A 26,141-nucleotide genomic window follows, 5' to 3' on the forward strand; every position below is an offset into this window, starting at 1 on the left:
CCTCCACGCCCAAGTCCGGCGAGCCGCGAAGAACTCCGGCGAAGAGTCCGGCCGTCCTCGGGATACGTGCCCCCGATCCAGATCTGAAAATATCTCCCCGCGGTTGACTTTTTCCCTCCTAACCCTAGCTCATGTGCCCTTCTTCATCATGCTATAACTTTGCATCCGTAGCTCCGATTCATGCATATAGCATATCAAAATGTTCATCTCAGAGAGTACATCATTCCATTCCATTGCATCATTTTCATTTGAGTTCATCTTGATGCCCGAAATGTTGTTAGAAGAGGGCTACTTGAGATAATTGTCAGATCTGCTACTCCATTTAGGTTTTTGTCATTTTTGCCATGATTATTGTGTGCATGATATGCCCTAATGCTCTACATATGTTTTGTTAAGGGTTTTGTCATCTTTCCAGAGGTGCAACCCATGTATTTTTGTGATGTGTGTGGTGACTAGCACAAGCATGCAAAGTGGTGCACTTGCTAATTCTGTTTTCAGGGACTTAGCATTTCCACTAAGTCCTTGATCTGTTTATCTCATGATGCCATATGTTCATGTTGTTTCCTAGTGATCCGTGCCTCTTTTGAGGATGATCAGTAAGGATGTTTTCTTAATATTGTAGTGCTCTATCCATCCATGTCTTTGTTTGCATTTATGGAGCAACCTAGATTGAGTCAATCGAGCTCTACTTTTGCTACTTTGTGAATCTGGGCAGATTGTCAACTTGTTTGCAATTTTGCCGATGATGTTGTAGTTGATCCGTGCATGCTATGCTATTGTTATTGCCATGTCTAGATTGCATTTTATGTATTCTTGATGGGTGTATGCTTAGCTTATCATGACTTGCACCGTAGTGAGTGCATCGAGCTCGTAAACATGCCTACCTGAGTTATGTTCAGCATGTGCCAGTTTTCACTAAGTCTATGATCTGGTTATGTTTTTGCAATGTTCGCATGCTTGCAATTGTATTTTCTGATCCCTTTTGGCTCAAGGTCACTAAGGGACTTTTGTTAAGCTATTTGAGTAGCTCCATGCCATGTTTTGCTTTTCCATGTTCAGGTCCTGTAGCATGTAGTTTTGTTGCTCCGAAGAGTGCTACCTGATCTGAAATTCCAGACAAGTGTTAATTTCACTAAGTCTGAGATCTGTTTACCATATGCATTTTTGCCATGCTTGTTTGAACCTGTTAATGGATGAATTGGCCATAGCTCAGTTCTAGACTTTAGTTAAGCATCTTGAATGCATCCCTGCCATGTTTTTATTTGCCATGTTTGGGTGCTGTAGCATGTTCATCTCATTGCATTTAGATGGCTACTTGCTGTAAATCGCAGAACGTGGCCATATTTGAATCGCTTGCCATTTCCAAACCGTAACTCCGATCCCAACGTTCTTTATATCGTTTTCAAGCGATTTCATCTCATCTTTCCAGTGGCACACTTGGATTTCCAAGTTGAGGCCAGGTTCTTGCATTTCATGTCATATCTTGCATATGCATCCCGCATCGCATCCCGTATAGCATATCATCATTGCATCATATTGTTTGATCCTTGCACGTGGTTGATTGTGTCCTTGTTGCTTGTTTGTCTTGTTTGGGTAGAGCCGGGAGACGAGTTCGCTAACGAGGAGCCCGTTGAGTTTGCGAGGATCCAGTCAACTCTGACAACTGTGCAGGCAAGATGATCATACCCTCGAAATCACTACTATCTTTGCTATGCTGGTTTTGCTCGCTCTTTTGCTATGCCAATGCTACGATGCCTACCACTTGCTTTCAAGCCTCCCAAATTGCCATGTCAAACCTCTAACCCACCATGTCCTAGCAAACCGTTGTTTGGCCATGTTACCGCTTTGCTCAGCCCCTCTTATAGCGTTGCTAGTTGCAGGTGAAGATTGAAGGCCGTTCCTTGTTGGAACATTTATTTACTTGTTGGGATATCATTATATTGCCATGTTATCTTAATGCATCTATATACTTGGTAAAGGGTGGAAGGCTTGGCCTCTCGCCTAGTGTTTTGTTCCACTCTTGCCGCCCTAGTTTCCGTCATATCGGTGTTATGTTCCCGGATTTTGCGTTCCTTACGCGGTTGGGTTATAATGGGAACCCCTTGATATTTCGCCTTGATTAAAGCTTTTCCAGCAATGCCCAACCTTGGTCTTACCATTTGCCACCTAGCCTCTTTTTCCCTTGGGTTTCCGGAGCCCAAGGGTCATCTTATTTAAACCCCCCCGGGCCAGTGCTCCTCTGAGTGTTGGTCCAAATAGAGCCACTTGCAGCGCCACCTTGGGGCAACTTGAGGGTTGGTTTTAGTTGTACATAGTGTTCATCTGAGTGTGCCCTGAGAAAGAGATATGTGCAGCTCCTATCAGGATTTGTCGGCACATTCGGGCGGTGTTGCTGGTCTTGTTTTAACCTGTCGAAGTGTCTTGAATAACCGAGATACCGAGTCTGATCGGAACGTCTTGGGAGGAGGTCTATTCCTTTGTTGACCGTGAGAGCTTGTCATGGGCTAAGTTGGGACTCCCCTGCAGGGATTTGAACTTTCGAAAGCCGTGCCCGCGGTTATGGGCAGATGGGAATTTGTTAATGTTCGGTTGTAGATAACTTGAACCTTAACTTAATTAAAATGAATCAACTGAGTGTGTTACCGTGATGGCCTCTTCTCGGCGGAGTCCGGGAAGCGGACACGGTGTTGGAGTAATGTTTGCGCAGGTTGCTCTCTAGTTTCTCGCTCGTGCTTCGCCTCCTCTTCTCGCTCTCTTTTGCGAATAAGTTAGCCACCATATTTGCTAGTCGCTTGCTGCAGCTCCACATCATTTACCTTGCCTTACCTATAAGCTTAAATAGTCTTGATCGCGAGGGTGCGAGATTGCTGAGTCCCTGTGGCTCACAGATTACTATTACACCAGATGCAGGGCCCGATGATTCCGCTCCAGGAGATGCGCTTGAGCTCAAGTGGGCATTCGACGAAGACTCTCAACGTTACTATGTTTCCTTTCCTGATGATCAGTAGTGGTGCCCAGTTGGGGGTGATCGGAACCGTGTCGCTTGTTGGGTTATCTTTTATTTTGGCACCGTAGTCGGGCCATGAGTGTTTGGATGATGTAATGTTATTTATGTACTTGATTGACGTGGCGAGTGTAAGCCAACTATGTTATCTCCCCTTTATTATTCATATTACATGGGATGTTGTGAAGATTGCCTAACTTGCGACATATGCCTTCAATGCGATTATGTCTCTAAGTCATGCCTCGACACGTGGGAGTTATAGTCGCATCGAGGGTGTTACAAGTTGGTATCAGAGCCTTCCCCGACCTTAGGAGACCCATTGCTTGATCGTTTTTAGCGGCCGAGTTGTGTCTAGAAAAATGTTTTGAGTCATTTAGGAATTATATATCAGAGAGTTTAGGAATTCTTTTAACTTCCCAGTCTCCTCATCGCTCTGGTAAGGCATCTGACATAGAGTTTTGACTCTTCTCTTCTCAAATTTCACTAAAAAAATTTAGGATCATGCGGGTATCTTGGAATCGTTCCGATGGTTTTATGATGAGAACATTGTCTTGGTGCCTCCTGTCAGGGGTTTAGTGGAAGTGTCCCGGGGAGTTGAGCTCTGAGGTGTTGTCATCATAATTTTATCGTTGCAGTTCTGGAATACCTGAGTTTAGTACGCCGACATCGAAAATCTCTTTTATGCAGTTCGTTGGTGAGATAACCTCAACGCCACCCAGTACTGGGGCGGGAGTTCGGGAGTATCTCCATAACTTGTATAATGGATGCTTTTCGAAGGTTGAGTCAGATGGTTTCCGAAGTTTTTCTTGGTTATGTGTTGAAGGATGGATACAGCTGGATGTAGGATTTGCTAGTTTGGGTGAGGTATTATGCTTCCCCTGTATCCCCAACACCTGATTGCATAACTGGAAAGGTTCAGAAGTTTCATAGGTGGGAATTCTTGTAGCTCCAGTTCTTCTTCCACGGATATTGGTTTGAGATTGGGATTTCTTACCGATTATTCGTTCTTGATCCGTACCTTGTTGATTTATTTCTCTACCTTAATTCTACGTGGCTTCTCAATTTATGGATATGTGACCATTTCAAGAGGAATGCATTCGTTCATTTTGTTCGGATGTGAAGACTATATGTTGCAATTTTCATTCCGTTGGTTTCAGCTTCAATATTTGTCTATCAATGTGCTAACGGTGGTCAACCTCTTCAGGATGGCTCCCGCTAAGAGCACCAATCAGAATCAGAATCAGGATCCGCCACCACCTCCACCTCCTCCGGAGGCATGGCAAGCTGTGATGGCCGCAACCAATGCAAACACACAGTTGATCATGCAAATTCTTCAAGAGCGCAATCAAGGCAACAATCAGAATCACTTTGCTTCACTCAACCAGTTCCTTGCTAACGGGCCAAAGACTTTCAGCAAGTGTGTTAAGGCAACCGATGCTGATGATTGGCTTGTGGATCTGTGCAAGCATTTCGAGTGCAGTAACGTCAGGCCTAAGGACTTTGTTAAGTTCGCTTCCTTCCAACTCAAAGATCAAGTTGCAGAATGGTTCCAGTAGTACAAGGATTCCAGAGGTGGACGTGTAATTACCTGGGATGTATTTCGTCAAGATTTCCGAGCTCATCATATCCCTCAGAGCGTGGTTGAAAGCAAGCATGAGGAATTCCGCAACCTGAAGCAAGGCTCTTTGTCTGTCTATGACTACAACAAGTTGTTTCAGAAGCTCACCCGCTTTGCCAAGCAGGACGTGCCTGATGAGAAGAGCATGATATACCAGTTCAGGGGTGGTCTCAGAGAAGAAATTCAGCTAGCTCTTGTTCTCTTTGAGCCCTTCAGATACGATGATTTCTACAACATGGCACTAAAGCAAGAGGCTGCTCAGTTGAGGTGTGATGCTTCCAAGAAGCGAGTCAGAGATGTCACTCCTTCTTCCTCTACTCAAGTGGCCAAGCAGCAGAAGTATTGGCTTCCTCCTCCTCCGTTCCGTCAGCCGTATCAGTAGAAGAGCAAAGGTGGCAGTGGATCTTCCCACCCACCCAACCCTGGCTTTCAGAACAAGACTTCGTCTCAAGCTCCAAGATCAAGTGCTCCTTATCACCGTCCGCTTTCAGAGGTCACGTGCAACAAGTGCCAACAGAAGGGTCACTATGCCAACAAGTGTTTCAACCAGAGGCGTCTTCCTCCTCCTCCTCTGGTGAGATCGGCAAGTATAGCTGTGGTCAAGCATAACCCCAAGCACGCCAAGGTCAATTTGCTGAATGCAGCTCAGGCAGAGGACTCGCCAGATGTGATTATGGGTAACCTTCCTGTTAACGATGTTCCTGCAAAAGTTCTTTTTGACACTGGTGCATCGCTTTCTTTTATTTCAACACCATTTGTGGCCAAGCATGATTTTGTGACCGAAAGGATTCCTGTTCCGTTGAAGATTGTGTCTCCAGGCAAGCAAATGACTTCTAACAATTGCGTCCCGGATGTCTCTATCACGTTGGGCAACTACAAGTTTCTCTCTTCTCCGGTGGTTCTTGGTAACTCGGATATTGATCTTATTCTCGGAATGGATTCGCTTACTAAGCACAAGGCGCATCTTGATTGTGCTACCAGGCAGATTCAATTGACTCATTCGTCTGAGGATGTAATTGTCTTTGCCGCTCGTGATGATACCATCTGTCTGTTTTCTCTCAATGACAAGGGTGAACTCGATGCTATCTCGCAAATCCCAGTCATTTGCGAATATCAAGACGTCTTTCCAGAAGAGCTCCCAGGAATGCCTCCGCACCAGCCAATTGAATTCGTTATTGATCTTGAGCCTGGTACAGAACCTGTGTGCAAACGTCCTTACAAGCTCGGACCTGAAGAGTTGAAGGAGCTGAAGAAGCAACTCAATATTCAAGAGAAAATGGGTCTCATCCGGCCTAGTTCTTCTCCGTGGGGTTGTGGTGTTCTTTTTGTGAAGAAGAAGGATGGAACGGACAGACTTTGTGTTGATTACCGTCCAGTGAACAAGAAGGCCACCAAGAACAAATACCCACTTCCCAACATCAATGAGATGTTCGAACAACTCAAAGGTGCCCAAGTATTCTCCAAGCTTGATCTCCGTATGGTTATCATCAGATTCGAATCCGTGAGCAAGATATTCCCAAGACGACTTTCAGGACAAGCTTTGGTTCATATGAATACACTGTCATGTCTTTTGGCCTCGTCAACGCTCCTCCGACTTTCTCTTGCATGATGAACTTCATCTTCAACGCCTACACCAATGACTTCGTTTTGGTCTATCTTGATGACATTCTGGTTTTCTCCAAGAACAAGGAAGATCATGCCAAGCACTTGCGTTTGGTTCTTGATAAGCTCAGAGAACACAAGTTCTATGCCAAGTTCTCCAAGTGTGAATTTTGGCTCGATGAGGTTCTTTATCTTGGTCATATCATCTCTGCCAAGGGCATTGCCGTGAATCCTGAGAAGGTGTCTGCAATTGTGAATTGGGAACCTCCTCAGAACGTGAAGCAACTCCGTAGCTTCCTCGGTCTCGCAAGCTATTGCTGAAGATTCGTTGAAAACTTTTCTAAGATCGCGAAGCCTCTCTCAAATCTTCTCCAGAAGCACGTCAAGTACGTTTGGTCTCTGGAGTGTGACATTGCTTTCAACACTTTGAAAGAAAAATTGATCACTGCTCCAGTTCTCACTCCGCCTGATGAATCCAAGCCGTACGAGGTCTTTTGTGATGCCTCTCTCCAAGGTCTTGGCGCAGTATTGATGCAAGAGAAGAAAGTTGTTGCTTATACCTCTCACCAGTTGAAGCCTAATGAGAAGAACTACCCCACTCATGATCTCGAGTTGGCGGCAGTTGTGCATGCTCTTTTGACTTGGAGACATCTCTTATTGGGAAGAAAAGTGGACATTTTCACTGATCACAAGAGTCTCAAGTACATCTTCACTCAGTCTAATCTCAACCTCGGGAAAACTCGATGGGTCGAAATGATTCAAGAGTATAATCCGAGTATTGAGTATACTCCAGGCAAGGCCAATGTGATTGCTGACGCTTTGAGCAGGAAAGCTTACTGCAATAGTTTGATTCTCAAGCCTTATCAACCCGAGCTTTGTGAAGCTTTCTGCAAACTTAATCTGCAAATTGTTCCTCAAGGTTTCCTCGCCAACCTTCAAGTCTCTCCTACCTTGGAAGACCAGATTCGCCAAGCTCAGCTTCTTGATGCTATGGTGAAAAAGGTGAAGATTGGGATTGCCAAGAATCAACCCAAGTACAAGTGCTACCGCCTTGATGACAAAGACACTCTCTTCTTCGAGGATCGTATTGTTGTACCCAAAGGTGACCTCCGTAAAGTGATCTTGAACGAGGCTCACAATTCTCTTCTCTCCATCCACCCTGGGAGCACGAAGATGTATCAGGACCTTAAGCAAGCTTATTGGTGGACTCGAATGAAGCGCGAGATTGCTCAATTCGTGAATGAATGTGATGTCTGCAGAAGAGTGAAGGCAGAACACCAAAGGCCAGCAGGTCTCCTCCAACCTCTTGCCATTCCAGAATGGAAGTTTGACCACATTGAGATGGACTTCGTGACTGGTTTTCCAAAGTCCAAGCGTGGCAATGATGCTATATTCGTTGTCATCGACAAACTCACTAAAGTGGCTCACTTTCTGCCTATCAAAGAGTCAATCACCGCAGCTCAATTGGCGGAACTCTATACCTCTCGTATTGTCTCTCTGCACGGTGTTCCTCAAGTGATCTCTTCAGACCGTGGTAGCATCTTTACATCCAAGTTTTGGGATTCTTTTCAGAAGGCCATGGGCACCAACATCCGCTTCAGCACAACTTTCCATCCTCAAACTAGCGGTCAAGTCGAGGATGTCAACCAGATTCTTGAGGATATGCTCAGGGCTTGTGTGATCTCCTTCGGCATGAAGTGGGAGGATTGTCTTCCTTATGCTGAATTCTCCTACAACAACAGTTTTCAAGCAAGTTCGGGCAAGGCCCCATTTGAAATTCTGTATGGCAGGAAGTGCCGTACCCCTCTCAACCGGTCTGAAACCGGTGAACGTCAGCTTTTGGGTAATGACTTAATCACAGAGGCAGAAGAAATGTGCAAAGTCATTCGTGATAACCTCAAAGCAGCCCAATCCCGCCAAAAGAGCTACTATGACAGTAAGCACCGTGATTTGGCTTTCAAGATCGGAGATCATGTTTTACCTCCGCGTCTCTCCTATGAAAGGTACTCATCGCTTCGGTATCAAAAGGAAGCTTGCCCCTAGATACGTGGGACCTTTCAAGATTGTCAGCAAGAGAGGCGACCTCGCCTATCAACTCGAGCTTCCTTCAAACTTTGCAAATGTTCATGACGTGTTCCATGTCTCTCAGCTCCGAAAGTGCTTCAAGACTCCTGACCGCACCGTCAACTTCGAGGACATTGAGCTCCAAGAAGATCTCTCCTATCGTGAGCACCCAGTTGCTATTCTCGAAGAGACTGAACGCAAGACTCGCAACAAGTCAATCAAATTTCTCAAAGTCAAGTGGTCACACCATTCCGACCGTGAAGCTACCTGGGAACGCGAGGATCACCTCCGTTCTGAGTACCCGTCGTTCTTTCAGTCCTAGATCTCGGGACGAGATCCTTTCGTAGTGGTGGAGTGTTGTAACACCCCGGATGTAACTTTCCCAATTTGTACTCCAACTCTTGCCGTTTCCGGCGTTAAGTTATTTTATTTTCTCGGGTTCGGGTTTTTTGTCTCCGTGTGTTGTTATCGTTGTCATGCATCTCTTATCATGTCATCATGTGCATTGCATTTGCATACGTGTTCATCTCATGCATTCGAGCATTTTCCTCGTTGTCCGTTTTGCATTCCGGCGCTTCGTTCTCCTCCGGTGGTCATTTCTACCTTTCTTTCGTGTGTGGGGATTAAACATTTCCGGATTGGACCGAGACTTTTCAAGCGGCCTTGGTTTACTACCGGTAGACCGCCTGTCAAGTTTCGTATCATTTGGACTTCGTTTGATACTCCAACGGTTAACAGAGGGACCGAAAAGGCCTCGTGTGTGTTGCAGCCCAACACCCCTCCAATTTGGTCCAAAACCCACCTAAACCCGCTCCATCATCTAGAGCGTTCAATCACGATCGCGTGGTCGCAAACCGCACCTCATTTGGACTCTCCTAGCTCCCTCTACCTCTTTTAAAGTCCCCTCCCGAAATTCCGGATCAAACCCTAGATCCGCTCCTCCTCGCGCAGCCGGACAACGTCCGCCCCGACCGGACGCGTCCGCGCCGCTCCACCGCCGCCACGTGCCCACGCCCCGCGCCCACATCGCCGGCCCGAAGAGCCCAGGCGGGGCCCTCCCGGCCCGGGTCGCCACCCACCGCCGCCCGGGGCTCGCTCTGCCCGCGCGCCGCCCGGGAGCCTCGCCGTCGCCGCCGTGCGCCATCGCCGCCGCCACCACGCGCCATCGCCGGCGCCGCCGCATCCATGCGCCGCCACCGCCGCGGCTCCGCCGCCCCGCCGACGCCGCCCTCCACCGCCGCCTCGCCATCCTCTCCCTCCTCCGGCCACCTCGCCTCGGCTCCGACCTCCTCCACGCCCAAGTCCGGCAAGCCGCGAAGAACTCCGGCGAAGAGTCCGGCCGTCCTCGGGATCCATGCCCCCGATCCAGATCTGAAAATATCTCCCCGCGGTTGACTTTTTCCCTCCTAACCCTAGCTCATGTGCCCTTCTTCATCATGCTATAACTTTGCATCCGTAGCTCCGATTCATGCATATAGCATATCAAAATGTTCATCTCAGAGAGTACATCATTTCATTCCATTGCATCATTTTCATTTGAGTTCATCTTGATTCCCGAAATGTTGTTAGAAGAGGGCTACTTGAGATAATTGTCAGATCTGCTACTCCATTTAGGTTTTTGTCATTTTTGCCATGATTATTGTGTGCATGATATGCCCTAATGCTCTACATATGTTTTGTTAAGGGTTTTGTCATATTTCCAGAGGTGCAACCCATGTATTTTTGTGATGTGTGTGGTGACTAGCACAAGCGTGCAAAGTATTCTGTTTTCAGGGACTTAGCATTTCCACCAAGTCCTTGATCTGTTTATCTCATGATGCCATATGTTCATGTTGTTTCCTAGTGATCTGTGCCTCTTTTGAGGATGATCAGTAAGGATGTTTTCTTAATATTGTAGTGATCTATCCATCCATGTCTTTGTTTGCATTTATGGAGCAACCTAGCTTGAGTCAATCGAGCTCTACTTTTGCTACTTTGTGAATCTGGGCAGATTGTCAACTTGTTTGCAATTTTGCCGATGATGTTGTAGTTGATCCGTGCATGCTATGCTATTGTTATTGCCATGTCTAGATTGCATTTTATGTATTCTTGATGGGTGTATGCTTAGCTTATCATGACTTGCATCGTAGTGAGTGCATCGAGCTCGTAAACATGCCTACCTGAGTTATGTTCAGCATGTGCCAGTTTTCACTAAGTCTATGATCTGGTTATGTTTTTGCAATGTTCGCATGCTTGCAATTGTATTTTCTGATCCCTTTTGGCTCAAGGTCACTAAGGGACTTTTGTTAAGCTATTTGAGTAGCTCCATGCCATGTTTTGCTTTTCCATGTTCAGGTCCTGTAGCATGTAGTTTTGTTGCTCCGAAGAGTGCTACCTGATCTGAAATTCCAGACAAGTGTTAATTTCACTAAGTCTGAGATCTGTTTACCATATGCATTTTTGCCATGCTTGTTTGAACCTGTTAATGGATGAATTGGCCATAGCTCAGTTCTAGACTTTAGTTAAGCATCTTGAATGCATCCCTGCCATGTTTTTATTTGCCATGTTTGGGTGCTGTAGCATGTTCATCTCATTGCATTTAGATGGCTACTTGCTGTAAATCGCAGAACGTGGCCATATTTGAATCGCTTGCCATTTCCAAACCGTAACTCCGATCCCAACGTTCTTTATATCGTTTTCAAGCGATTTCATCTCATCTTTCCAGTGGCACACTTGGATTTCCAAGTTGAGGCCAGGTTCTTGCATTTCCTGTCATATCTTGCATATGCATCCCGCATCGCATCCCGTATAGCATATCATCATTGCATCATATTGTTTGATCCTTGCACGTGGTTGATTGTGTCCTTGTTGCTTGTTTGTCTTGTTTGGGTAGAGCCGGGAGACGAGTTCGCTAACGAAGAGCCCGTTGAGTTTGCGAGGATCCAGTCAACTCTGACAACTGTGCAGGCAAGATGATCATACCCTCGAAATCACTACTATCTTTGCTATGCTGGTTTTGCTCGCTCTTTTGCTATGCCAATGCTACGATGCCTACCACTTGCTTTCAAGCCTCCCAAATTGCCATGTCAAACCTCTAACCCACCATGTCCTAGCAAACCGTTGTTTGGCCATGTTACCGCTTTGCTCAGCCCCTCTTATAGCGTTGCTAGTTGCAGGTGAAGATTGAAGGCCGTTCCTTGTTGGAACATTTATTTACTTGTTGGGATATTATTATATTGCCATGTTATCTTAATGCATCTATATACTTGGTAAAGGGTGGAAGGCTTGGCCTCTCGCCTAGTGTTTTGTTCCACTCTTGCCGCCCTAGTTTCCGTCATATCGGTGTTATGTTCCCGGATTTTGCGTTCCTTACGCGGTTGGGTTATAATGGGAACCCCTTGATATTTCGCCTTGATTAAAGCTTTTCCAGCAATGCCCAACCTTGGTCTTACCATTTGCCACCTAGCCTCTTTTTCCCTTGGGTTTCCGGAGCCCAAGGGTCATCTTATTTAAACCCCCCCGGGCCAGTGCTCCTCTGAGTGTTGGTCCAAATAGAGCCACTTGCAGCGCCACCTCGGGGCAACTTGAGGGTTGGTTTTAGTTGTACATAGTGTTCATCTGAGTGTGCCCTGAGAAAGAGATATGTGCAGCTCCTATCAGGATTTGTCGGCACATTCGGGCGGTGTTGCTGGTCTTGTTTTAACCTGTCGAAGTGTCTTGAATAACCGAGATACCGAGTCTGATCAGAACGTCTTGGGAGGAGGTCTATTCCTTTGTTGACCGTGAGAGCTTGTCATGGGCTAAGTTGGGACTCCCCTGCAGGGATTTGAACTTTCGAAAGCCGTGCCCGCGGTTATGGGCAGATGGGAATTTGTTAATGTCCGGTTGTAGATAACTTGAACCTTAACTTAATTAAAATGAATCAACTGAGTGTGTTACCGTGATGGCCTCTTCTCGGCGGAGTCCGGGAAGCGGACACGGTGTTGGAGTAATGTTTGCGCAGGTTGCTCTCTAGTTTCTCGCTCGCGCTTCGCCAACTCTTCTCGCTCTCTTTTGCGAATAAGTTAGCCACCATATTTGCTAGTCGCTTGCTGCAGCCCCACATCATTTACCTTGACTTACCTATAAGCTTAAATAGTCTTGATCGCGAGGGTGCGAGATTGCTGAGTCCCTGTGGCTCACAGATTACTATTACACCAGATGCAGGGCCCGATGATTCCGCTCCAGGAGACGCGCTTGAGCTCAAGTGGGAGTTCGACGAAGACTCTCAACGTTACTATGTTTCCTTTCCTGATGATCAGTAGTGGTGCCCAGTTGGGGGTGATCGGAACCGTGTCGCTTGTTGGGTTATCTTTTATTTTGGCGCCGTAGTCGGGCCATGAGTGTTTGGATGATGTAATGTTATTTATGTACTTGATCGACGTGGCGAGTGTAAGCCAACTATGTTATCTCCCCTTTATTATTCATATTACATGGGATGTTGTGAAGATTGCCTAACTTGCGACATATGCCTTCAATGCGATTATGTCTCTAAGTCGTGCCTCGACACGTGGGAGCTATAGTCGCATCGAGGGTGTTACAAGAAAATAGAAAGAGAACGAAAAGTCATTCCCTATGCCTCAGTCATAGGTTCTATAAAGTTTGATATGATGCGTACCAGACCTATTGTATACCTTAGCATGATTTTGGCAAGGGAGTACAATAGTGATCTAGGAGTAGATCACTGGACAACTGTCAAAATTATCCTTAGAGGACTATGGAAATATTTCTCGGTTATGGAGGTGATAAAAGAGTTCGTCGTAAAGAGTTACGTCGATGCATGCTTTTGACACCGATCTAGAGGACTAAGTCTCGATCTAGATACATATTGAAAGTGGGAGCAATTAGCTAGAGTAGCTCCGTGCAGACTATTGTAGACATAGAATTTATAAATACATACGAATCTGAATGTTGCAGACCCATAGACTAAACTTCTCTCACAAGCAAAACATGATCACTCTTTGGGTGTTAATTACATAGCAATGTGAACTAGATTATTGACTCTAGTAAACCCTTTGGGTATTAGTCACATGAAGATGTGCACTAATCACATAAAGATGTGAACTATTGGTGTGAAATCACATGACGATGTGAACTAGATTATTGACTCTAGTGCAAGTGGGAGACTGAAGGAAATATGCCCTAAAGCCAATAATAAAGTTGTTATTTATATTACCTTATATCATGATAAATGTTTACTAACAAAAAGGCCCGTGCGTTGCAACGGGAGAAAAATAGACATTTTTGGTGCTCGTGCTTTGCAAGGGAAATAAACAACAATGCAAACTCATGGTGGCTGTGTGACCTTGACGCCTCCATCGACGCCTAGCTTCTAACGGTGTTGTTTTCCCGGCGAATCACAATATTTTGTTGCGTCATAGCAAATACTCTCTCCGGTCTTTTTTAGTCTGCAAATAAGTTTTATCCAAAGTCAAAGTATCTTTACTCAGTTAATATATAACATGCTAATAGATGTGATTCATGCGTTAGCACATTTAGACCTTGGGAGAATTTCAATAAGTCTAGTTGTGATTCATGTCATTAACACATTTAGAATTGCCATTGTCCCGACGATGGGGTGTAGAGATGAAGAAGCCTACTCAGTTCCTTGGTCGACGTTACCGTAATAGGACCAAGGATGAGGTAACTCCGATAGACGAAGTATGTCAGAACAAACGAACAAATTTACGATCCTCATGCATATCAAGCGGGTTTTTAGACCCTTTTTATGTTATAAATCACTCTGCTTACCACTCGGCAATTGTGGTAAAGACGATCTCAAATAGACAAAAAATAAAAGACGAATCACCAACCAGCAAAAAAACATTGCATGCAACCATTTTAAGTTTTAATCTTTACAATTTCAAAGGTGTAATATAATAAATGAAACCGGCCATTGAAATATAACAACTGCCACATGTGTTCTCTAAACATTCTAAATGGCGTGGAACTGGTAATTCAAGAATCATCAAAGAACAACCGATCATGTGGCTTTTTATCCTCCTAGGAGCTTGACCTTCTTTTTATAATGAATTTATTTATTTCTGTTCACAGTTCAGTAGTAGAACACAGCTCAGTAGAAATATGCATGTGACAAAGCATTGTAGAAAAACTGGCAAAGTAAACAGCAAGACAAAGGGGGAGCATCATAGGACATTCAGGCATCTTACAACACTTCCCACGCCAAAGAAAAAATGAATTTGCTACACACAATTAACGTACATGGCATTATTTCAAGTTAGTAATCAACACAATATGGTCGTCACTGTTGATGGTCTTCGCTTCTCCCTCTAGCATTCTCGCTCATCCAGCAAACACCCGCAGTAGAGACACTTGTTATAATTGCTTGCCCTACACACACCCAAAGCAGAGACACTTTGTGCAAGTTTTATTAGATAACTTTGTGTGGGTAACTTTGTCAAATATGAATGCCTGTTCCATTTCAGACAAAAAGATGCATTTTTTTCAAACTCACACGGAACAAGGTGAGGGACAGAATGATGGGACGGTTTATCAAACTGTCACCCCGCAAGATTTACACAATAGCATGCTAGGACAAATCATGTCGTATGTGCATTATTCAAAGATCTAAATAATGTATATACAAAGTACAGCCAGTCTAAGTTTCACATAGATTAAAATTCCAGTGGGGGTCCAAAGGGAAACTAAGTACTTCCATTTTTGTAGTTCAGTCTTTGTTTATAATTATAAGTGTCTTGTTGCATGTTTGTCTTGAATAAAGGGATAAATACCCATTCACGCGATTCTAATTTGTAGTTGCATAATATATAGGAAGTGATGACGATCTTAACAATGAAAAAGGGAGAGCTCCAGAATTAAGTACAAGATTGATTCGCAAAACAAAAGTAGAAGATTGCATCCTCCCTTCTTGAAAGTTTTTTAACTGAACCTGACAACCTAACAGGGTAATACTTGCCAAAAAGATAGACTGTGCATTTTGGATCAATTCATTTCCTGATGACTAAAATATACAGTTGTGTTTAAAAGAGCATATGTAGGCTGACCTGAGCAAAGAAGATCACAAGATGAAAAAATTAATCATCATAACAATAAAATAACTCTTTCTCCTCAATCTGCATAGCAGAGCATGAGTACACCCAAATAGTTACATAATTTGCCTCCTTTCTATATACCTAGATAATTAGATTTCCTTGAAGAGTCTGTAAGAAAGGAATATGTAGAAATTAGAAAACCAACATAAGGCAAACTGACATTCTTCCATCCTTACAAATTGAGGTGCATTGGTGAGAAAATTGAAACTTCTTACCATATTGCTTGCGCAAGTAGCAGGCTTCCTAGGTTTGAATCACTCGAAGAGATGAATGGCCAAATCGCTGCAGCTGCTCTGTTCTGCGGATTGTGCGAGAGGACGAAGTGGTGAAGACACAGATGTGGGGACGGATTGCATCACCAATTCGATAGCCAATGACGACTAATAAATTCCATCTTTATAAACAACAATACGGGTTTGCACACTTGTAACCTTCAGCCAGTGCATTGCAACAGGAGAAAAAGTAGTTCTTTTCATGTCCCTGCCTCAGTAAATAGATTCCAAATAATGCCTTAATATTCAATCTTGCATATCAAAATAGGGAGAAAAGGTAATTCCTACCTCCCAGCTGGTAGGGTTGTCATGTAACGCCTCGGACACACCCGCCGGTGGTCGTTACTCCTAGCGGGATCTAGACTAGCCCCATAGATCAATACTAGTCTTTTCTGCGCACTTTGTCCTCACTCGTGCGCACCCAGGAGAAACTTCCCGGTTGGTCACCCATCCAGAAACTACTCCAAGCTAAGCACGCTTAACTTGGGAGTTTTGTCCGGATGGGCTCCCGGAAAAGAAGGAATTCCTTATTGATATGAGTAGTCTATCATCCCAAATAATGCCTTAATATTCAATCTTGCATATCGAAATAGGGAGAAAATGTAGTTCCTACCTCCCAGCTGGCAGGGCTGTCATGTAACGCCCCGGACACACCCGCCGGTGGTTGTTACTCCTGGCGGGATCTAGACTGGCCCCACAGATCAATACTAGTCTTTTCTGCGCACTTTGTCCTCACTCGTGCGCACCCGGAAGCAACTTCCTGGTCGGTCACCCATCCTGAAACTACTCCAAGCTGAGCACGCTTAACTTGGGAGTTTTGTCCGGATGGGCTCCCAGAAAAGAAGGAATTCCTTATTGATATGAGTAGTCTATCATCCCTAATAAGCCAGGCTATCACATACACCCCCACTCAGAGGAACCGACGTCCTCGTCGGGCCACAAGAACGTTCCCTCTTGGCACATACATCTGTGCATCCAGTTCGGTACATGTGCCATGTCGGGTGCCACGATGGGTCACAAACGTCATGAACAACATGACCGCGCACCTGTCCGCAACCATCCGTGTAACCGCGAGGGTCGGCTCTGATACCAACTTGTAACACCCCGGACACACCCGCCGGTGGTCGTTACTCCTGGCGGGATCTAGACTGGCCCCACAGATCAATACTAGTCTTTTCTGCGCACTTTGTCCTCACTCGTGCGCACCCGGGAGCAACTTCCCGGTCGGTCACCCATCCTGAAACTACTCCAAGCTGAGCACACTTAACTTGGGAGTTTTGTCCGGATGGGCTCCCAGAAAAGAAGGAATTCCTTATTGATATGAGTAGTCTATCATCCCAAATAATGCCTAATATTCAATCTTGCATATCGAAATAGGGAAAAAAGGTAGTTCCTACCTCCCAGCTGGTAGGGCTGTCATGTAACGCCCCGGACACACCCGCCGGTGGTCGTTACTCCTGGCGGGATCTAGACTAGCCCCACAGATCAATACTAGTCTTTTCTGCGCACTTTGTCCTCACTCGTGCGCACCCGGGAGCAACTTCCCGGTCGGCCACCCATCTTGAAACTACTCCAAGCTGAGCACGCTTAACTTGGGAGTTTTGTCCAGATGGGCTCCCGGAAAAGAAGGAATTCCTTATTGATATGAGTAGTCTATCATCCCTAATAAGCCAGGCTATCACATACACCCCCACTCAGAGGAACCGACGTCCTCGTCGGGCCACAGGAACTTTCCCTCTTGGCACATATGTTTGTGCATCCAGTTCGGTACATGTGCCATGCTGGGTGCCACAATGGGTCACAAACGTCATGAACAACATGACCGTGCACCTGTCCGCAACCATCCGTGTAACCGCGAGGGTCGGCTCTGATACCAACTTGTAATGCCCCGGACACACCCGCAGGTGGTCGTTACTCCTGGCGGGATCTAGACTGGCCCCACAGATCAATACTAGTCTTTTCTGCGCACTTTGTCCTCACTCGTGCGCACCCGGGAGCAACTTCCCGGTCGGTCACCCATCCTGAAACTACTCCAAGCTGAGCACACTTAACTTGGGAGTTCTGTCCGGATGGGCTCCCGGAAAATAAGGAATTGCTTATTGATATGAGTAGTCTATCATCCCTAATAAGCCAGGCTATCACATGTCAGCACGAACTCCACAAACTTTTCGGGTTTGATTCCAACTTCTAACTGCGCAACTGGATGAGCATGATCGACATGTCCATTCATTGAGTCATCCTCGCCATAGCGAGTTCATATGGGCATTCCTAAGAGAACCCAGCCTGCTAGTCGTCTTCACTCTTCTCATTCAATTCTTGAATTTCTCATGCCGTGTAATACTCATCAGGCCTAAAAAATATAACAAAAGATGTAGGATTCAGAGTACAAATCTTTAGAAAGATAAATTTTCTTTCAAAACAAAAGCCATATGTGAACCAAACTCTTCTTTCACAACAAAAGCCATCTGAACCAAGTCTGATGCCCACTAAAAAACACTGTGTTTAATGCATGCAACTCGAAGTGGAACTTATATGAAGATAAACGAAGCAACATGATGATAGAAATCTGGAGATGGCACTAATTGATCTAGTGGGTCTCATCTGTAGTTCGTAGGTAAATAAGCGGACCCAAGAGAAATTGATGTCCTAGATAGTTTGTACAAATGCTCATATTTCCAGACTGGACCTTTGAACCAGGCCGAAATACATATCGCAAATTCACGCGGCTGTACCACTCACATAACATGTGGAATTTAGATGGGCAGAAGAACATCATATAGGCACTTGCAATCGAGATTCCGTAAACCGTGAACCACGTAGCTGCTGCGTTGTCATTAGCTACCAAATGGCAGACGAGAGTAGAGGTAGCAGCAATAATCTGGACTCTAAATACTCTATCCACAACACTTCCCCCGCACCTTGCTCATCTTATTAATCATTACAACCATCTGGATTCATTTGTCCTAACAACTAAGCAAGCATTGGAATCAGATTAGATGTAATGGAAAATGAAATGCTTAACCATGAATTAGATTCAGTCATAAAAACTTGTTCTTTCTTTCTTAATATATGGTCGTGTAGGTCTCCTGCGTATTCCCAAAAAGAATTTAGATTTAGTCAGACGCAGAACATGAAAAAGATAGAGTTGCAAGAATCACAATACCTGGGACTCAATAGTTTCTTCCAAAAGTACCCATCAGACCAAGATTTAATATACCATCAAGAATGCCTGTCATAATTTCCTCAGTCATCAAGAATTCCTGCAATGAAGTGTTATATCATCAAGAGATTTAATAGAGCTATCTTGAGATCAGGGGATGGAGTTTGGAGCCACTGCTCGCTGAAGGTTTATGGTATTATCGGACATTCAGTCATCTCAAGCACATAACCTACTTGCGCGGGGCAGTCCGCGCCTCAGTCCATGATGTGATGCAGCAGACATCACCAAACAATCTCCGGGGATGATGGAGTGACGGTAGCTTGCCTAGTTCGGTAGCCCCCTCTTGTCGGTCTCTGACCACCCTCATTCCTTTGCAGATGTCATCGTCCGGCCATCGACGACAGCTGACCTTTGTTGCTGAACTTGGCCTCCAATGCTTCCTCTAGGCACATCCTTTATTTTGGAATATCTGCAGCATAGAGACCGACATGATCGTTTACCCCATGTAAACTACAATTTGGAAGAATGCATATGTGTACACAATTACTTCCATTGTATACATGGAAGTAGCGATGCATTGACTATTGTACCCTGATTAAAAAGTAATGAGTAACAGCTCAAATAAGAAATCAAGAACATTGAATCTGATATTCAATAATGGGCAATGCACATGATTAACTTGTGCTACTTGCGCTCCATCAATAGTGCAATATCATTCTCACCTTCACCATTTACCAGAACACAAACAAATCAAATCTGACCCTAAATCTACCTCTATAGCCAATAGGAAGAAGCATCATCACTCACCTCGCCAGTGTCTGCATCACTTGAGGTCCTCAACGCATCTTGTTGGGAAACGTAGTAATTTCAAAAAAATCCTACGCACACGCAAGATCATGGTGATGCATAGCAACGAGAGGGGAGAGTGTGTCCACGTACCCTCGTAGACCAAAAGCGGAAGCATTAGCACAACGCGGTTGATGTAGTCGTACATCTTCACGATCCGACCGATCAAGCACCGAACGCACGGCACCTCCGAATTCTGCACACGTTCAACTCGATGACATCCCTCAAACTCCGATCCAGCCGAGCTTTGAGGGAGAGTTCCGTCAGCATGAAAGTGTGGTGACGATGATGATGTTCTACCAACGCAGGGCTTCGCCTAAGCACTGCTACGATATGACCGAGGTGGATTATAGTGGATGGGGGCACCGCACATGGCTAAAAGATCCAAGAGATCAATTGTTGTGTCTATGGGGTGCCCCCCTCCTCCGTATATAAAGGGGGGAGGAGGAGGAGGCCGGCCAAGGGGAGGAGGTGTGCCCAAGGGGGTGTCGATGGCAAAACCGGCGGATCTCGGGTAGGGGGTCCCGAACTGTGCGTCTAAGGCGGATGGTAATAGGAGGCAGGGGACATGATGTTTACCCAGGTTCGAGCCCTCTTGATGGAGGTAATACCCTGCGTGCCGCCCCTCGATCATCTTCTACTTCACATTGAAGGTCTTGAGCCACATGCCGAAGTGAGGGGTAGTGCGAAGGAAGGCCTCACATACGACGATGAACGACAAGATGTGAAGGAGGGAATCCGGGGCCAGATCATGGAAATCCAGCCCATAATAGAACATGAGCCCCCTGACAAAGGGATCCAGAGCGAGGCCTAGTCCTCGGAGGAAGTGAGAGATGAACACAACACTCTCGTTGGGTTCGGGAGTGGGGATGACCTGCCCTCGGGCGGGCAGCTTGTGCGAAATTTCAGCGGTCAGATATCTGGCCTCTCTCAGCTTCTTGATGTCCTCTGTGACAGAGGAAGGCATCCACCGACCTTGGAGGTTGGATCCGGACATGGTTGAAGGTCCGAAGTGCCTGACCTGAGCCTGGGGTGTTGGAACTCGAGGCGGGGTAAGGATTCGATTGAGCACGAGAGGAAAAAACGGACAGGCCTTGGCCTCTTTATAAAGAGGGTGAATGTCAAGCCTCCTCCTCCCGGCCATTTTGGACTCGCCTAAAATCGAGGAGTCATACCAACGGGCACGAGTGGGTTACCCACGTCTGTATTGATGAGAATTCTGTAATAAGGGGGGCACGATCTCTTCTTCGATAAGACGTGTCAAGAAAACCGCCTCGCAATATGTGTAGTGCTGGTTGGGGAAAACGGTTCGGATAATGACCGGGCCATGACATAACGTCGTGCTGTCAAAACACGTCGGCAGATTAGATTTGTGGAAATATTATTCTCCCTACGGTGGTATGTGGAAATTGTTTTGTAGAGCTGGACACTATCCCTAGGTTCAAAATCTTCCATGGAGTATTCAGCGGAGGAACCCGCCTTGCAATGCCGAAGACAAAACTGCGCGCCGGACTCGTCGTCATTGAAGCCTAGTTCAGGGGCTACTGAGGGAGTCCTGGATTAGGGGGTCTCCGGACAGCCGGACTATATCCTTTGGCCGGACTGTTGGACTATGAAGATTCAAGATTGAAGACTTCGTCCCGTGTACGGATGGGACCTTCCTTGGTGTGGAAGGCAATCTTGGCAATATGGATATGTAGATCTCCTCCCTTGTAACCGACTCTGTGTAACCCTAGCTCCCTCCGGTGTCTATATAAACCGGAGGGTTTAGTCCGTAGGACAACATACAATCATACCATAGGCTAGCTTCTAGGGTTTAACCTCTACAATCTCGTGGTAGATCAACTCTTGTAATACTCGTATCATCAAGAACAATCAAGCAGGACGTAGGGTATTACCTCCATCAAGAGGGCCCGAACCTGGGTAAACATCGTGTCCCCTGCCTCCTGTTACCATCTGCCTTAGATGCATAGTTCGGGACCCCCTACCCGAGATCTTCCAGTTTTGACACCGACAGGGGGCAATCCTACTCCAAGTAGGTTTTGCCCCCCTTTCCTATTCCAACTAGGAGAAAGGGGGAGGAGGAGGTGGAGAGAAGGAAGGAGAAGGGGGCCGCCGCCCCCTTCCCTTTCCCAATTCGAATTGGGGCAAGGGAGGTCACGCGCCACCCCTGCCGCCTCTCCTCTTCCACCACTTGGGCCCATGAGGCCCAATAACCCCCGGGGGGGTTCCGGTAACCCCTCGGTACTCCGGTATATATCCGACAACCCTCGAAACCATTCCGGCGTCCGAATATAGTCGTCCAATATATCAATCTTCATGTCTCGACCATTTCGAGACTCCTCGTTGTGTCCGTGATCACATCTGGGACTCCGAACTACCTTCGGTACATCAAAACACATAAACTCATAATATAACCATCATCGAACTTTAAGCGTGCGGACCCTACGGGTTCGAGAACTATGTAGACATGACCGAGACATGTCTCCGGTCAATAAACAATAGCGGAACCTGGATGCTCATATTGGCTCCTACATATTCTTCGAAAATCTTTATCGGTCAAACCGCATAACAACATACGTTGTTCCCTTTGTCATCGGTATGTTACTTGCCCGAGATTTGATCATCGGTATCTCAATACCTAGTTCAATCTCGTCACCGGCAGGTCTCTTTACTCGTTCCGTAATACATCATCCCACAACTAACTCATTAGTTACAATGCTTGCAAGGCTTGAGTGAAGTATATTACCGAGTGGGCCCAGAGATACCTCTCCGACAATCGGAGTGACAAATCATAATCTTGAAATACGCCAACCCAACAAGTACCTTTGGAGACACCTGTAGAGCACCTTTATAATCACCCAGTTACGTTTTGACGTTTGGTAGTACACAAAGTGTTCCTCTGGTAAACGGGAGTTGCATAATCTCATAGTCACAGGAACATGTATAAGTCATGAAGAAAGCAATAGCAACAAACTAAATGATCAAGTGCTAAGCTAACGGAATGTGTCAAGTCAATCACATCATTCTCCTAATGATGTGATCCCATTAATCAAATGACAACTCTTTGTATATGGTTAGGAAACATAACCATCTTTGATTCAACGAGCTATTCAAGTAGAGGCATACTAGTGACACTCTGTTTTGTCTATGTATTCACACATGTATCATGTTTCCAGTTAATACAATTCTAGCATGAATAATAAACATTTATCATGATATAAGGAAATAAATAATAACTTTATTATTGCTTCTAGGGCATATTTCCTTCAGTCTCCCACTTGCACTAGAGTCAATAATCTAGATTACACAGTAATGATTCTAACAGCCATGGAGCCTTGGTGCTGATCATGTTTTGCTCGTGGAAGAGGCTTAGTCAACGGGTCTGCAACATTCAGATCCGTATGTATCTTGCAAATCTCTATGTCTCCCACCTGGACTTGATCCCAGATGGAGTTGAAGTGTCTCTTGATGTGCTTGGTTCTCTTGTGAAATATGGATTCCTTTGCTAAAGCAATTGCACCATTATTGTCACAAAAGATTTTCATTGGGCCCGATGCACTAGGTATGACACCTAGATCGGATATGAACTCCTTCATCCAGACCCCTTCATTTGCTGCTTCCGAAGCAGCTATGTACTCCGCTTCACATGTAGATCCCTCTATGACGCTTTGTTTAGAACTGCACCAACTGACAGCTCCACCGTTAAATAAAAACACGTATCCGGTTTTCGATTTAGAATCGTCCGGATCAGTGTCAAAGCTTGCATCGACGTAACCATTTACGACGAGCTCTTTTTCATCTCCATAAACAAGAAACATATCCTTCGTCCTTTTCAGGTGTTTCAGGATGTTCTTGACCGTTGTCCAGTGATCCACTCCTGGATTACTTTGGTACCTCCCTGCTAAACTAATAGCAAGGCACACATCAAGTCTGGTACACAGCATTGCATACATGATAGAGCCTATGGATGAAGCATAGGGAACATCTTGCATTTTCTCTCTATCTTCTACAGTGGTCGAGCATTGAGTCTTACTCAACTTCACACCTTGTAACACAGGCAAGAACCCTTTCTTTGCTTGATCCATTTTGAACTTCTTCAAAACTTTGTCAAGGTATGTGCTTTGTGAAAGTCCAATTAAGCGTCTCGATCTATCTCTATAGATCTTGATGCCCAATATATAAGCAGCTTCACTGAGGTCTTTCATTGAAAAACTCTTATTCAAATATCCTTTTATGCTATCCAGAAATTCTATATCATTTCCAATCAACAATATGTCATCCACATATAATATCAGAAATGTTACAGAGCCCCCACTCACTTTCTTGTAAATACAGGCTTCTCCAAAAGTCTATATAAAACCATATGCTTTGATCACACTATCAAAACGTTTATTCCAGCTCCGAGAGGCTTGCACCAGTCCATAAATGAATCGCTGGAGCTTGCACACTTTGTTAGCTCCCTTTGGATCGACAAAACCTTCTGGTTGCATCATATACAACTCTTCTTCCAGAAATCCATTCAGGAATGCAGTTTTAACATCCATTTGCCAAATTTCATAATCATAAAATGCAGCAATTGCTAACATGATTCGGACAGACTTAAGCATCGCTACGGGTGAGAAAGTCTCATCGTAGTCAATCCCTTGAACTTGTCGAAAACCTTTTGCAACAAGTCGAGCTTTATAGACATTAACATTACCGTCAGCGTCAGTCTTCTTCTTGAAGATCCATTTATTTTCAATGGCTTGCCGATCATCAGGCAAGTCAACCAAAGTCCACACTTTGTTCTCATACATGGATCCCATCTCAGATTTCATGGCCTCAAGCCATTTTGCGGAATCTGGGCTCACCATCGCTTCTTCATAGTTCGTAGGTTCGTCATGGTCTAGCAACATAACCTCCAGAACAGGATTATCGTACCACTCTAGTGCGGATCTCACTCTGGTTGACCTACGAGGTTCAGTAACAACTTGATCTGAAGTGTCATGATCATCATCATTAACTTCCTCACTAATTGGTGTAGGTGTCACAGGAACCGGTTTCTATGATGAACTACTTTCCAATAAGGGAGCAGGTACAGTTATCTCATCAAGTTCTACTTTCCTCCCACTCACTTCTTTTGAGAGAAACTCCTTCTCTAGAAAGGATCCAAATTTAGTAACAAACGTTTTGCCTTCAGATCTGTGATAGAAGGTGTACCCAACAGTTTCCTTTGGGTATCCTATGGAGACACATTTCTCCGATTTGGGTTCGAGCTTATCAGGTTGAAGTTTCTTCACATAAGCATCGCAGCCCCAAACTTTAAGAAATGACAACTTTGGTTTCTTGCCAAACCACAGTTCATAAGGCGTCGTCTCAACAGATTTCGATTGTGCCCTATTTAACGTGAATGCAGCCATCTCTAAAGCATAACCCCAAAATGATAGCGGTAAATCAGTAAGAGACATCATAGATCGCACCATATCTAGTAAAGTACGATTACTACGTTCGGACACACCATTATGCTGTGGTGTTCCGGGTGGCGTGAGTTGCGAAACTATTCTGCATTATTTCAAATGAAGACCAAACTCGTAACTCAAATATTCTCCTCCACGATCAGATCGTAGAAACTTTATTTTCTTGTTACGATGGTTTTCAACTTCACTCTGAAATTCTTTGAACTTTTCAAATGTTTCAGATTTATGTTTCATTAAGTAGATATACCCATATCTTCTTAAATCATCTGTGAAGGTGAGAAAATAACGATACCCGCCGTGAGCCTCAACATTCATCGGACCACGTACATCTGTATGTATGATTTCAAACAAATCTGTTACTCGCTCCATAGTTCCGGAGAACGGCGTTTTAGTCATCTTGCCCATGAGGCACGGTTCGCAAGTACCAAGTGATTCATAATCAAGTGGTTCCAGAAGTCCATCAGTATGGAGTTTCTTCATGCGCTTTACACCAATATGACCTAAACGGCAGTGCCACAAATAAGTTGCACTATCATTATCAACTATGCATCTTTTGGCTTCAATATTATGAATATGTGTATCACTACTATCGAGATTCAATAAGAATAGACCACTCTTCAAGGGTGCATGACCATAAAAGATATTACTCATATAAATAGAACAACCATTATTCTCTGATTTAAATGAATAACCGTCTCGCATCAAACAAGATCCAGATATAATGTTCATGCTCAACGCTAGCACCAAATAACAATTATTCAGGTCTAAAACTAATCCCGAAGGTAGATGTAGAGGTAGCATGCCGACTGCGATCACATCGACTTTGGAACCATTTCCCACGCGCATCGTCACCTCGTCCTTAGCCAATCTTCGCTTAATCCATAGTCCCTGTTTCGAGTTGCAAATATTTGCAACAGAACCAGTATCAAATACCCACATGCTACTGCGAGCATTAGTAAGGTACACATCAATAACATGTATATCACATATACCTTTGTACACCTTGCCATCCTTCTTATCCGCCA

The sequence above is a fragment of the Triticum dicoccoides genome, chromosome 4A (assembly GCF_002162155.2).
Source record: "Triticum dicoccoides isolate Atlit2015 ecotype Zavitan chromosome 4A, WEW_v2.0, whole genome shotgun sequence".
NCBI lineage: Eukaryota > Viridiplantae > Streptophyta > Magnoliopsida > Poales > Poaceae > Triticum > Triticum dicoccoides.